The sequence below is a fragment of the Oreochromis niloticus genome, linkage group LG3 (assembly GCF_001858045.2).
Source record: "Oreochromis niloticus isolate F11D_XX linkage group LG3, O_niloticus_UMD_NMBU, whole genome shotgun sequence".
Classification (NCBI taxonomy): domain Eukaryota; kingdom Metazoa; phylum Chordata; class Actinopteri; order Cichliformes; family Cichlidae; genus Oreochromis; species Oreochromis niloticus.
The window spans coordinates 14,933,257-14,946,167 of record NC_031967.2 but is presented as its reverse complement, the minus strand read 5'-3'; the positions used below and the strand labels follow the sequence as shown (position 1 = coordinate 14,946,167).

The following is a 12,911-nucleotide window of genomic DNA, read 5'->3' as shown; positions in this document are numbered from 1 at the left end:
TTAAACAACATCCATATGAATCTCTGATGAGTTCATCTGTACCTCAAACATGTCATCATGTCATGATCCTGGGTCCTTTTGACCCAGCGTTTTGTGTTTTCTATTATTGTAATTTTGGTTCTGTTCTTCCTCGGTTAGTGTTCATTCGTTTCTACCCGTGTATCCCTGTGTTTAGTCTGCGTTTTGAGTCTGTGTCATTACGTGTATGTGTTTCCTGTTTTACTTTAAAAGTCTCTGTCTTATCTCAGTGTGTTCAGTTTACTTTTCCCCTGTCTCGTCAGGTCGGATTACTCCCAGCTGTGCCCTCCTTTTGTGTCTCATTCCCTCGTTATCCTTCTGTGTATTTAAACCTCGTGTCTGCCTCTGTTAGTTGCTGGTTTGTCTGTGTTGTTTCCCTTCGGTCTCCCTGCGTCTCTCCATGTGTGTTTCCTCGGACCTCCCTGCATCTTCGTTTCTGGTTTGCTTTGTTAATTTTCCCAGTTTAGGTTTACCTGTTAGTGTCACCCGCCATTTCTGTTTATTTGTATCACTGTTAATAAATTCTCACCTGCACTTGAGCTGCCGCTGCCTGGTCCTAATTAATTCCCACACGGCTTGCACCCGCAAACCGTGACACATCAATACAATACACTAACAGTTAATACAACATTGTTCATCTATGCTTCTTTTTGATAAAAAAAGAAAAAATTGCCAACTCATATAATATAAAACAGAAATCTGAAGTTGCCAAAAAATATTTTTCATTCCATACATCATTCATTTAACATATGTTGAAAGACACCTCATTAATTTGTGTATTTCATAAAATGTATTAGCTACTTTCTCTGTTTCATCAGTGTTGGGAGACAGCTTCGAGCTGCTGTCATCTAAAGCAGCAGTCCCCAACCCTGGGCCACGGACTGGTACCGGTCAGTCAGTTGTTTTGTACTGGGCCGTGATATAAATATACACAAATATACATAATATACACCATGTACACCATGCATATCCGGCAGCTATCCAGATTCAAAGAAAAAAAAAAATCTGCAGTATTTTGTACACTAAAATAAATACCAAATATCATGTCTTCCTTTTTTTTTCAAATGCCTTGCTACCTTGATCATCATATCTGGTGGTCTAACTAGTTCAAACATGCACTATAAACACTATATATAATTTCAAAAGGCTATAAGTACCCCAGAGTTATCAAAGTTAGGATTTTGTATTAATGAGTAAGTCATTGTTAACAGCCATTAATCTGAACTGAAAAAAATTCTTGCACGCTCAAATACATGATGATACAGGAACAGCTTGGGAATGGAAATATTTGCCATGGTGCATTTTTTGCGTTAATGTTTACGCAACAGGCGGTTTGGAAATGTGGTTATTGAGTTAGCAGAGCATTTGTGATCTTCAGGCACTATGCCTCAGCACTAGACAGCCACTCTCTTTCACTTTGTAGCTGAATTGCTGTGATTCTTAAACACTTCCACTTTGTCATAACCAGTGTTGGGACTAACGCGTTATTAAGTAACGCGTTACAGTAACTACGTTATTATTGTGGTAACGAGCACGGTAACTAGTTATTATGCCAAAACCAGGAACGCGTTACTCGTTACTGGGATTTAGATAGGCTCGTTATTCGTTACTTCGTGTGGTGGCTATCGCGGAGCTTCCACAGATTCAGTAACATTAGCAAGTGGTGGAGGCCAGCAGGTGGATGAAGGAAAAGGGAGGCAAGAGGAGAGACCCGAAGCGGCCGCCGGTCCGAGTGTCAGGTGAACTGAACTTCAGGTAAGAAGTTATGACCTGCAGTCTATCGGAGTCAGATATAAACCAAGTTTAGGTGGAGTTTATTTTCGGTATTCTGACATTTTCGTACTGCGTGCTAGCTAGCATGACGGAGTTTCTATACAGCTGGGTGGGTGCTATGTTACTGATGTTGAACTTTATTTTGTTCATAAGGTTAATTATTAGAGTTGCCAACCGTCCAGTAAAAAACAGAATCGTCTCGTTTTCAGAGAAAATATTACGCGTTTCGTGTTGAGGTGAAAAGGAACAGTTTGTCCCGGACTTCAGCTACAATGAAAAAGACACAAAGCTGAAGCTGCACAGCTGCCTCTTCTTTTCTCATTCTCTCCTCTCCCTCTTGTTTATCGCCCACTTTGTGCCAGAAAGAGGAAACCAGCGGATGTCGCGCTAAACAACAGCAGCACGTTTAAGCTTGATCATCTGTTGTTAGAATTTATTTAATAATAATTTCTAGTATCAGCTGATGTTTGCTGGAGCCACAGCTGTAAAGCTGCTGGTCATGATGTCGGTTTGGATATGTGGTGAGAGGGAAACATGAAGATGAAACCAGGAGATGTCCTTACTGAATCATCAGAGCTGAACAGGTGATGGAGAAACAGGTTTACCTTTTAGGTGACATGAATGAGTTGAAGGGAAGTTATGAACTGTTTCTGAGAGACAAATAACACCAGGATCCTTTTCTATGTAGCTGACAGCTGGTAACTGTGCAGGGGCGGGTCTAGCAAAGTGTTGCCAGGGGGGCAGGTAGGGCATTAACAGGGAAAGGGGGGCACAAAGAAATACTTTTCTTTCTTATTCTCATTTAAAATGTCTCGCTTTTAAAAAAATAATTATCTGAGTCTTACAACAAACGATTGATAGATTGATACATATATACCATCAGAACAGTGTACATCACTGTCACAACAGTGTTTATTTTCATTCAAAGGCTTTATGATTTTTCCTATAATGGTGGGCCGGTCTCTAGTCAAAATGCCTGGGACGATTTTTTTTGTCCCAGTCCAGCCCTGGATGCAGCTCATCTGCAGTCTGGTGTTACCTACATCTTCCTATTCAGAAGGCAGAATTTCCAAGTTCTGAGTACAATCGAAAGCACAACGACTGCAGTTTTTGTGTTGGATGTAAAAAGCAGGCTAGAATCATGGCGGCGGTCAACGACGGTCCAGGCGTGGGATTTCTCTCGTGGAAATGTGTACATTATTTTTTCCTTTCTATTGGTAGGTGGCACAGTGCACTTGTGGCAAGTAAGCAACCTAGAAGACTGGCAGTCTGGCTGGGTATCCAGTTACGGAAGCAACACATTAACAAGAGAATTCTGAGTAAAACCAAAGTTACTTTCCCTAGTAACTAGTTACTCTGAAAGTAACGAGTAACTTGAAGTAACTGAGTTACTTTTGATAGAAGTAACTAGTAATGTAACTAAGTTACTAATTTAAAGTAACTTACCCAACACTGGTCATAACACCACTTACAGTTGATCGTGTAAAATCTAGGAAGGAAGAAATTTGACAAACTGACATGTTGCAAAGGTGGCACCGTATTACTGTATCATACTCAAATTGAATGAGCTCTTTAGATTTACCCATTATACATGTGTTATATAAATAAAACTGTATTGTATTCTTTCAAAAATATTTTTTATAGGCACACTGGATGGCTAGGTACTTGAATTTATATACCTGTTGCAATGGGATCGAAAACATTTGAACTGATGTCGGCCAACAGTGAGATCAGTTGATCTGAAAGGATTGCAGCTGAGTCAGTTTGCCAGACCTGCTGGAAATAATTTAGTTCTTGATTGGTGGCTTCAGTATTTCATAACATCTGTTCCACTGTTGCAGACTGAGTTACTGAACTTCATTATGTGGGTTTGAATTAGCCAAGGAATGGACAAATTATGGTATCACCAATCAAAGCTTGCATAAACTACCTAACAATAAGGTTCAGGAATGATTGAATAGCATAAACACTTGAACATAAACATAAAGAAAGGCCTTTTGCTTGGATAAAACAAATCATCCTTTATTAACAGGCACTATTGATTCATGAATGACGTTTGAGATCTAGTATGCCATGTAAGAAGCTGTTTTTGCATTTATTTTTAGAATCGAGCAGATACGTGTGCGTCACTTTCATTATTGTTTATAACAAGGTGCGGTTCTTTCTTGTGAAACAACTTCATACCAGTGAACAATCATGAAGTTGAATGGCATCTACCACATTGTTTTCACACCATTTCTAATTCACTCAGATCAATTGCTCACCTTTTAGCATGTTATTTAGGGACAGCTGACATATAATAAAATTTCCTACAAAGAAATGTGTTAATTAGAAATATTGCTACATGTACACTTTAACTAAATCCACTCTACTGCTGGAATGGAGAAACTTTTTGACATATGAAAAAGAATTCTTGTGAAATATTAAAAATATGAGTGAAAAATTATTGAAAATATCATTTGAGAAACAAATTCTAAACATTCATAACAACATTTTGAGAAACAAACAAATACTATTTATTACTATTATTTTCTATGGCAACAGAAACATAAGTGTTGTAAGGTCATTGATGCCACATTCTCAGACTATTTTTCACAGCAACATCTGTAAAAGACTAATAATAAAACAGGAAGCCTCTATCAGTACAGATCTTTTGAAGATGAAAAATGCACGAGGAGTGTCCAGCACACCTACGTATTTTGAACAAGTGTGTTTTGAAGGGCAACAAAGGGGAAAATGTCATCACACCCAACTGTGATTGAGTGAAATTTTCAGTCTGTTGAAATTCTAAGCACACCAAAAGTCAGTGATACCACACAGTAATCCCTATGCACTTTGCAATCAATTAATATTGATGGACATTTTAATCTCTGACTTTTTAAAATGAATTCTGTATTATCTGCGGAACATATGACAAAAACTATTTTTAAAAAAATAAACAGCTACTTTTTCACTTTTTTAATTTGCATGGTGCAGAATTTCTCAAATTAACATGTTAATAACTTTTCAAATAAACACCTTGAGTTTGCTGACATGAAACAAAAATTTATGCATATACAAAACTAAACCTAATAAACTAATGTTGTTTACAAGATTACAGTTACAATTTGTTCGAAACACAAATGTCTTAACTCCTCTATGTTTTCTGATGTGCTATAAATATACTATTCACCATAAACTGGCCTATATGGATTTAGAGCTTTGTGACCAATGTTTTGCCACAGCAATGGTAAAACAAACAAACACAACATCCTTTTAATACTTTGACTTTCTCATTTAGCCACAATGAAATACACACACACACACACACACACACACACACACACCTTCTCTTATAGTATTGCTTGCACAATTGATGTGTGGTGCTTCAGCTATTAATCTTGTACAAACACAGAACAAAACACTAACAAAAACATAAATGCTGTAAAGGTCCTTGTCCTTGTCAATGCTATTTTGCTGTTTCAAAATAAATCATTACACAACAGGTTTATTAATCTGAGCTGTTTAATGTTGAACATCATTCAGTCTACAACTTTTAGCTTTATTTTCTACAGAATGTATGAAAAAAAACCTATGAAGATAATTTACACTTTGTCACAGGTTTGTTGCACAGTTTTCAGAATTGAATTTTATGCCTTTTTAAGAAAGTAAAAACATGTCAACAACATATGTGAGAGATTATGAGAGACAGCCCCAAGAATGCAATGAAGCACAAAATACTCTCTCTCTTACTCAGGTTCCTGCCAGTAAATAAATATCACAATAACAGAAAGTTGATGCTCTGCGTCTGCTGAGTTCATCTCTAGTGCTGCAGCTCACCCTGCTGGATAATGCAACACCTGTCAAATGGATTTTTACAATCACACTGTTCCCTATCAGTATTTTTGTCAGTATTCTTTTATGTGTACGGGGGCTTTGGCCCAGAATCAAATATCTCAAACAGTGTTGTTAATGTTTGTTAATGACACAGAAAAAAAATCTCCACAGTATGTTTTCAAGTGAAATATTTTAGTAGTTCAAGAATGGATTTCCACTGAGTTTGACAGCTAATAAATTCTACAACTGACATACAAAATAGACAGGTATAATGCTTAAATACATACACCATCTCTACTATCCTAAGTATACTGCCTAAGCAAAAAACCAGTAGCATTTAGACTCTTAGGGTCAATTTTTGTAATGTAAAAAGTGCAGGGGCAGCACTTGGACTGATTTTTTGGATTTCATATGGAAGACATTATTGCATTTTCATGATAAAATAATAATTTTGGAGCAGGAAAGAAAACACAATGTGAATTCACTAAATAGAATATAATTTTTAGGGATTAAATTTCAATTTTACGTTCTTTCCAAACAAGTGCTTGCAGGAACCTTCAGCATAAGCAGGCCACTCTGGCGGATGCTGTAAACAGTTGGAGGTGAGTGGAGGAAGACAGGACAAATGGACAGGACATGTGGAAGAGAGCCAGAGATTAATAATAACTAACATTAAATGCAGAGGTGTGTAAACACATAGTGAGTGAAGAAGAAATACTAAAGTGCAAATAATAAAGTGCATCATGGAAATCGCACAGGAGCCTGGACCTATTGCAATGTAACTAAGGGAGGATTCAGGGTCACCTGATCCAGTCCTAACTATGCTTTAGCAAAAAGGAAAGCCTAATCTTAAAAGTAGAGACAGTGTCTGTCTCTAAAATCCAAACTGGAAGCTGGTTCCATAGAAGAGGGGCCTGAAAACTGAAGGCTCTGCCTCCCATTGTACTTTTAAATACTCGAGGACAGGCATGTCCAAAGTCCAGCCGGCAGGTTCAAATTTGCCTCTGTCATAAAATCAATAATATGCGACCCATCAGCACTGCTGACCGTGCAAAAAAACTATATTCCTCCAGAAGATGGCAGTAGACTTATGGCTACACTATCGACATGTAACCTTTGACACTTTTTCAGGCTGTTTCTAAAATGGCAAGTGTAACTACAAAATGGAAAGTTGACAGCGAGGGCCACCACCTCCAGGACAAGTGGAAATTGTTGTATTTTTTCACTAAAATATGAAACAGCTGTGTCTGCCTAATTTGCCAAGAGACTGTGGCTGTTTTCAAAGAGTTCAATATTAAGAAGCACTACCAAACAAAACATGCTAACTACAACAAGCTAACTAGGAAGGAACGTGATGAAAAATTGAAGCAACTGGAGCAGCGCTTTTTCACAAGAGGTTGTGAGTCAAATGAAAATGCCACAAAGGCAAGCTACGAGGTGGCAATGCTGATTGCCAAGCACTGCAAACCTTTTTCTGAGGGTGAATGTATTAAAGACTGTGTGATGAAAATGGTGAGAAATTTTGTCCTGAGAAGAAGCAAGAGTTTGCCAATGTTTGCCTGGCTCGTAACACTGTGGTGTGAAGAACTGAAAACGTTTCATCTAATATTAACAGAGAGTTAGAAGCAAAAAGAGTGGAGTTTTTTTTTTTTCGTTAGCCTGCGACGAAAGTACAGATGCATCTGCCACTGCTCAGTTACTGATTTTTGAGAGGAATGAAATGAACGTAAGTGAAGAGCTACTTGACCTCTACAGCCTTAAGGACTAAACAAAAGGAAGAGATTTATTTGCTGCTGATTGTTCTCCCGTAGATGACATGAAACTATTGTGAAATAAAGTCACTGGTATTATTACAGATGGCACACCTGCCATGGCTGGGGAGCGAAATGGATTAACAACCCTAGTCTGTAACAAAGTCAGCAAAGAAGGAGGCAAAGCTATAAAACTTCACTGTATTATTCACCAACAAGGACTCTGTGCTAAACATATGAAATAGGATCATGTTATGAAACTGGTGGCTATTAATTATATCCGCTCCAAAGCCCTGTGCCACCGACAGTTTCAACAGTTTCTATTTAACATCCAGGCTGAATATGGAGATGTTGTGTACAGCACGTCATGTGCACAATGACGTGAGATAGCTGAGTTAGGGGTCTGCATTGCAGCACTTCTACTCTCTTAAGGAGGAAATTGGACAATTCTTGGGACAACCGATGCCAAAACTATCTGATCATGTTTGGCTGGCTGATTTAGGATTTTTAGTAGACATAACATGACATCTGAACCAAGGTTATTATCATTAACTAAAACTAACGAAATAACGAAAACTAGAAGTGAAAAAACATTTTCGTTAACGGAAATAAAACTAAAAACAAAAAAAGGAAAACTAACTAAAACTGTAATGAGTGTTCACAAAACTAACTAAAATTAACTGAATTTATAGCAAAAATGTGTTTAGTTTTCGTTGATGTGTGCGTGTCACACAATAGTCAAGGGTAAAAAAGAAGTTTAGTTTCCAGGTTTTTTTCTTGCTGTGTCTCATTATGCCAGCAGGTGGCAGTACGTTAGTCGAGTCGTCTGTCTTGGTGCTCCGTCCACGCGCAGAATCATGTCAGGAAAAGTCTGGAGAAAGCGCCAGAGTCCAATTTGGGATTACTTTGAATATGACTGTGTTTTGGATAAAGCAAGTGTCTTGTAGTGGAACGAGACAAATTATGAGGGACATTTCTAAAGGGAAAAAAATCCCACAAACCTTAAAGTGCACTTGAAAAGCTCACACAAGAAGGCTAACCTAGCTTACCTTGAGAAGGTAAGGGAGCACACTCCACCCTCATCCCCAGAAACAGAAGCTAACACCAGGCAAGGCAGCGTGATGCATCCCGAGACAACAGGACTGGGATATCTACATAACTGTGTGAGTCAATTGCCTTCAAAAGGTTTATCAATTCACTTGAACCAAAATTACGAACACCCGGTGCTGCAAGAGTTAATAGTCTCATTGCGGCCAAGATATACATTTTATAGTTGCCTGGTATCAACGGTTGTTCATCTGCCCTAATCTATTTATTTATTTATTTATTTAAAGAACCCATAGGTGGGAATGTGAGTTGTCTGTCTCTGCGTGTTAGCCCTGCGACAGACAGGCGACCTGTCCAGGGTGTAGGGTATGGTAGCTGGAATAGCAACATCCCTAAGGATAAGCAGAAGAGAATGACTGATATGATGAAACTGGGATTTTGTTACACTTAATTATTGCAAACACAACTAAAACTATAACTGAAACTAATCAAAACTAAACGGAAACTAAGGATTTTCAAAAAAATAAAAACTAAACTAAACTAGCAAACAATTGGTAAAAACTAATTAAAACTAATATAAAATTGAAAATCTGAAGTCAAAACTAAATACAAATAAAAACTAATGAAAATTGCAAAACTATTAAAACCCTGATCTGAACGTGCTGAACACGAGCCTTCAGGGGCAAAATGCAGTCGTAAGCCAACTACTGTATATTCACACATCAAAGCCTTGGGGACCAAACTGCTACTTTTCCAAAGGCACCTGTCACAAACGCAGCCCAATACTACACATTTCCCATCGCTGCAGGAAATAATGACAGGTAAATGAGGAGGTATGCAGCAGACATCTCTTCTCTGGCTGAGGAGTTTCAACAGCGCTTTTGGGATTTTGCAGCTATTGAAAAGGAGATCATGCTTTTTTCCTCTCCTTTGTCCGTGGACCCTGATGATGCTCCTGACCATCTGACATCAAGTATCACAGTCAGCACCAACAGTTCCCTCTTGTTGACTTTTACTGCCAGCTGGATAAAAGCAGATACCAGGAGATTCGAGCTAAGAAAATGCTGAGCTTGTTTGGCTCAATATACTTGTGCGAGAAGACATTCAATTCAATTCAATTCAATTCAATTCAATTCAATTCAATTCAAATCAATTCAATTTTATTTATATAGCCCCAAATCACAACAACAGTCGACCTCAAGGCGCTTTATATTGCTTTATATTGTACAGTAGATAACTCAATGCATTATGGGAATCCCCCGGCAGTCTACGTCCATTGCAGTATAACTAAGGGAGGATTCAGGGTCACCTGGTCCAGCGCTAACTATATGCTTTAGCAAAAAGGAATGTTTTAAGCCTAATCATAAAAGTAGAGATATTGTCTGTCTCCCGAATACAAACGGGAAGCCGGAAGTTCCAAGGAAGAGGGGCCTGAAAACTGAAGGCTCTGCCTCCCATTCTACCTTTAAATACTCTAGAAACAACAAGTGAGCCTGCAGTCTGAGAGTGAAGTGCTCTAATGGGGTGATATGGTACTATAAGGTCATTAAGATGAGATGGGGCCTGATTATTCAAGACCTTGGATGTGAGGAGCAGGATTTGAAATTGTGGATTTAACAGGGAGCCAATGAAGAGAAGCCAAAATACACTGCATTCCAAATGATTATGTAAATATTATTTAAGTGTCATAAAGATTAAATATGTTATTTTTAAATGAAACTCATGGATGGCATTGTGTCTCAAGGTTCTTTGGATCACTGAAATCAATCTCGGACACGGACTGTGATAATTAGTTTGCCAGGTGAGCCCAATTAAACGAAAAACTACTAAAGAAGGATGGTCCACATTATTAAGCAGACCACCATTTCCAGGCAATATGGAAAAGAAAAAGGATCTCTCTGCTGCTGAAAAGTTTGAAATGGTTAAATGTCTTGGACAAGGAATGAAAACCTTAGATATATCACAAAAACTTCATCGTACTGGTAAAAGATTTGTGGCTGAGTCACAGCACACACGGGTTACATGCAGATAAAGGCACAATGAGGAAGGTTTCTGCCACACAAATATATCGGATTAGGAGCCACATGAACGTCAAGGTGTGGAATCCTCCAGAGACTTGCAGTTATGCATATGCATATGCATATGTGCCATTCTTTTTTAAGATCGGTGAGCAAAGTGTTTTAATTTTTCATTGTTTATCTTCACTTTTCATGAGTTCATTGTAAGCAAAACATTCCAGTATTTATTGGGAAATTGTTTACAATGTTTTGTGGAAAACTTTATTTTATTTACTGGAAAAAAAAACATTTGAAACCGACGCACAGATTATTATGTGTTTTACTGTTATTTTCAATTTGTAACATGGGTAACATTACAAATAGTACATCTTAGGTGATAGCGAATTGTGAACTGTGATTAAATGGGAACTTAATATGTTCTATGACACTGTTGTTGACAGGTCAGGGTTTTGTTTTTTTTTTCCTTTGATGCATTTGAATGGGTCTAATATGGCAAGCCAATCCCACTGATGGACCAGTAGATTTTGTTCCTGTGCTGCACGGCAGAATGTGGTAGGCCAGCTGCAACAAAAAAAACCCACGCCAATTTGAACTTGCTGTCCCCTTGCACACACTCCCCTGGACTTTTGGATGTTGTACTATGAGGACTTTTACAGACTCTAGACATCATCCATACACAGGAAGTGGCAAGTTGGACTTGTTCCTCCAATTTATGGGTTTTGGTACAATCAGTTAACAAAGTCTACGCAATGTCAAATGGATGTTGTCCTTTGGACTTTTGTCATTGAAATTGTATTTCATTTTGAATTGGAAACCTGAATTGTGCATTTAGAAGGGTGCACCCAGGCAAGATTTTTAAGGTGATTACTGTGATTGTGCTACAAGGTTGTCCCTTAGAAGAAACAGTGGTACCAAAAAGAGAAACTTATTTGAAATATTTTTATTGGTTGTTTTGTTACAAATTTTCTTTTCTTTTAATGAGGAAAATATACAAGCCGGCATTTCCAAAAATTCAAAGCTGTCCAAGTCTCATTCACTTCACTTCTTCTATACGTAGCCGAACCTTCTGGTCCAAATCATTTGAGCTTCTTTGCCTCAGATTTTGGTGAAGCACATCTTGACCTAAGGGTCTTTTTAGTGTCGAGAGGGTTACATGTCCTTTTATTAACTCCACAAGTAGAGCTGGTCATTAGACGCACCCTAACTGGGTAAGGGTGTCATAGGTCTGTAGTGCTGTCCTTCGTTTTAGGGAACATATTACGTTTTAAAGTAAGTTACAGGGCTTTTCCCTGCCATTCTGGATGACTTATATTTTACTAAAAACTATCTGTTATACATATCCACACAATTATGGATTATTATTACAATATGATGAAAAAACTGTGTATTTTTTAAAAAAAATACATAAAGAAACAGATTATATTAGATTTAGATTTGATTTTTTATGTGTATATAATTTTTTTTAATTATTACTCATTATATAACATTGTCTAGACATGCCCTGTAAGGACATGAAGAGGAAACTGTGACAAAAGGAGCTATGCGCCTCACACAGCTGGATTAAAAAGAGCACAGGTAAGAATAACACATGTACCAGTTGGTGCAAGTATAAAAACAATAATAAATGCAATGTTTTTGTTCTATAACATTTTTCTGTTATTACTTTACTATGGATTAGGTGCAAGAGTTGTTAAGTATGGATAATTAAATACTTAATACAATAGCAAATTGTGCCTTTTTCTCAGATGGACAGCAAGTGGAGAGTGATAGATGAGATGAGGAGATGGAAGCAGGAAGACAGGCAAAGAGTGAGTCACAGGCAGAGCCTTGTTCATTTCCCACAGTTTTTTTAAATCTGTGCCTTACGGCTCCAAGTGCTGTCACCAATCGATGCATTTTATTATTATCTCATAACACTTCTTTAATAAGCTACATTCTCTCCTATGGACTTTTTAATGTGTACAGTCTCAGATCAACACAGCCCTGCCCTCCAGCATTCTCAGCAGCAGGAGCAGCAGTGACCACTCAACAGCAACATTGTACCCCATCAGGTAAAACGTAGGCTGTGTTTGCTTCACATTGTCCCCACCTGATGACAGTAATGAAGACTGTGTCCAAATTCATTTGAAGGATGCTTCAAATGCCGTATTTGTCACAGCGACGCGACAAAGCCTGTCCAAATTCAAAGAGTCCTCCAAATGTGGTGACAAATGCGTCCTTCATTTCCTCGAATTTTAAAGATGGGTAGGCTGTATCCTTCGTGTTCTACCATATCCCAGGATTCATTGCAGGCCATACAGGAGATTTTTGTCTGATAACGATGGCGGACGAAGTGTGAGTTAATGCGGCAAAGGCAAACAAATGTAAGTATATGAAAATCTGGTGGTACAAAAGTTAAATTTTATATAGCGGTTGTGTTGTTAAGCTTTGGGCATCTACATAGACATGTTTTCTTTTATTAAATTAATTTTAAACTAGCTTGTATGGT

The 12,911-nt window shown here is 38.0% G+C and overlaps 1 long non-coding RNA gene across 1 annotated transcript; it reads left to right on the top strand.

The window, feature by feature from the left end:
• The first annotated feature begins 11,919 nt into the window (after positions 1–11,919).
• Positions 11,920–12,911, top strand: LOC102078709 (uncharacterized). Its single transcript, XR_268463.3, has 3 exons — positions 11,920–11,998; positions 12,169–12,231; positions 12,389–12,911. It is a non-coding gene; the product is annotated as an uncharacterized LOC102078709 (long non-coding RNA).